We start from the raw sequence: 2,789 nt of genomic DNA, 5'->3' as shown, positions 1-2,789 counted from the left end.
GAGTTGTCCTGCCATCGTTGGCTGTAGTTCCCACCTTGGTTGTAGTTGCCGCCTTGTTGATTGTATCCTTGATTCGGACGGTCATAGAAGTTATGAGTAGCTACCACAGTATTGTCTTCTTGTTGGAGTTGCGGGCATTCATCAGTATTGACTATAAGTAGCTACCACAGTATTGACTTCTTGTTATGAGTAGCTACCACAGTATTGACTATAATCCTGTGTTGTAGTTGCCGCCTTGTTGATTGTATCCATCTAGTATAGTTTTATCCCGAGGCTTCATGCCTTGAGTGAAATAACTGATCAACACTAGCCTGTCAATCATGTGATGGGGGCATGCGTCCAGAAGGTTTTTAAAACGCTCTCAGTACTCATAGAGAGTTTCTGATTTAGCTTGAACAATCCAGGAGATCTCTTTTCTCAGTCTGTCTGTAACTTCAGCTGGAAAGTATTTTTCCAGAAATTCTCTCCTGAGCGTATCCCAGTTAGTAATAGTCGCTTCAGTTTAGGAGTAGTACCACTCTCTCTCATTTCCCTCAAGAGAAAACGGGAAGGCAGTTAACAGAATAGAAGTTTCATTTGCACCTTGACGCCTAACAGTAGAACAGGCTGTCTGAAAATCCCTGAGGTGCTTAATGGGATCCTGAGCAGGTAAGCCATGAAACTTGGGCATCAAGTTGATTAATGCAGTCTTCAGTTCAAAATCTGCAGCCAGAGTTGGATGATTTACTTGATACGGCTGCATTGTAAAATCTGGGGCTCCAACTTCCTAGAGAGTAATCCTCCTAGGTGCTGCCATTCTATCTGCACGTGTATCAACTAAATCAGTAGTAAAGGAGATTGTTTCGCTCTCAGATGGTGGTTCAGATTCGCCCTCAGATGAGACTGGTGAATCGATAACAATCATTTCACCATCCTCAGAGGCTAACCGACATTGAGCTCACCTAATACGTGAAATAGTTCTTTCAATTTCAGGATCAAATGTGGCTAAACTCGGATCAGACAGTGAACGCGTCATTCAATGAGAGAAATGTATAGCTCATGGTAATAAAATAAAAATAAAATATGCAAATAAAAATAAAAATACGCACACCAATTAATAATTTAGCACACAATTGCAACTCCTCGGCAACGGCGCCAAAAACTGGTGCGTGGCAGAAGTTAGGCCAATTAAGAGATTGTAATGTAAGAACAATGTTGCGAGTATAGCTCTTAACCAGCTAAAATCCGCGTCACCAATTTAGAAAGGCGTCACAAAAATTAAGAATAAAAAAAATACTGGGAGTATGAGTCCCAGGTCGTCTCCCAATGAGTTGCAAGAAAGGATGCTATTTTATTAATTATGAATTTCCAAGAGAGTTTGAGTTTGGTTGATAAGCAATTAAATACTTGTAAATTAAAGCAATAAAAACTAAGGATGATTATTAATATTCTAGATAAAAAGCCTTGACTGGGGGAATGATTAATTGGAAGTTCTATCCTTGTTGGGATCTCTTAAGTGTAGTATTAAAAAGGTTTGTTGTTTTCACTTAGTTAACCCTTACTAAATAAAGGAAAGTCAAGTGATTGAGCTAACTTTTATTCGCAAATCCTAGTCCACTCCCTTGGGAAGGTCTAGCATTAGTAAATATAGAACTAGCCAATAACTTCCAGTTTAATCAGCACTTAAGACTTCTAACTCAGGTGTCTCCTTTTAATCAACCCCATGTCAAGTATGGAGTTTACTCCATTCACATGAATAAAACGCTCATAAAAATATAAGAAGAAAACATGATAAATTAAATAAGATGGGGCTTTAAAATTAATTAAAAGTAAAAGTAATCCTTTGCATTAACAATCCATGAAAATAATCCAATTACTACTCTAAACAAGAATTAAGAATATGGAATAAATAAAAGAGTAAGTAAGGAAACAAACTAGAATAGTGTCTTCAACGGAGGTAATGACTCTTCAATATCCAAAAGCAAAACTAATAAACTATGAATGCAAAAGAGAACCTAGAGGGAAAGCAATCCTCTCTAAATTCATATCTAAAAACCTAAAAAACTATCCTAATGAGAATATGTCAATGTGTATCTCTCTGTGTGTTGAGTCACTTCTTCTTCCCTGGCTTTATTCTGTATTTTTGGGCTGAAAACTGGGTCAAAACGCAGCCCGAAATCACCCCCATCATTTTCTGTTATTTCTGCAGATTGCGCAGGTCACGCATGCGCGTCATTCGGCGATTTTCCTTGTCACGCATACGTGTCGTCCACGCGTGCGCGTCATTCGTGCAGACTCCAATCCGCGCGTACGCGTCAGGCATGCGCACGCGTCGCTGCGAATTTCTCCATGTCGCGCGCACGCGTGAGCCATGCGTGCGCTTCGATGCTTGCTGGTCATCTCCTTAATTTCTTGTGTTCCTTCCATTTTTTGCAAGCTTCCTCTCCATTCTCTAAGCCATTCCTGCCTTATAAAGCCTGAAACACTTAACACATGGATCACGGCATCGAATGGTATAAAGGAGAATTTAAAATACACAAATTAAAGATCTTTAGGACACAAGTTTTGAACCATAGAACAAAACTAGGAAGGAATTATAAAATCATGCAATTAGTATGAATAAGTGGGTGAAGACTTGATGAAACCACTCAATTAAATACCAGATAAATCATAAAATAGTCATTTATCACGCGTGCGTATTCCCAAGAAAGTAACCCCCTCGAGAAACAAATGCAACAATAAAGGAGCGAAAGTAAAAAAAACCTTCGCATTTAAATACAACTCGCGAACAGAAGAACAGATGGGACCAA

The 2,789-nt window shown here is 39.0% G+C and overlaps 1 non-coding gene across 1 annotated transcript; it reads left to right on the top strand.

Moving 5' to 3' along the window:
- The first annotated feature begins 316 nt into the window (after positions 1-316).
- Positions 317-424, top strand: LOC148564187 (small nucleolar RNA R71). Its single transcript, XR_015884319.1, has one exon. It is a non-coding gene; the product is annotated as a small nucleolar RNA R71 (small nucleolar RNA).
- The last annotated feature ends 2,365 nt before the right edge of the window (positions 425-2,789 follow it).

The sequence above is a fragment of the Arachis ipaensis genome, chromosome B5 (assembly GCF_059453495.1).
Source record: "Arachis ipaensis isolate K30076 ecotype BB chromosome B5, ASM5945349v1, whole genome shotgun sequence".
In the NCBI taxonomy this organism is placed as follows: Eukaryota; Viridiplantae; Streptophyta; class Magnoliopsida; order Fabales; family Fabaceae; genus Arachis; species Arachis ipaensis.
This window is presented reverse-complemented; position numbering and strand designations above follow the sequence as displayed.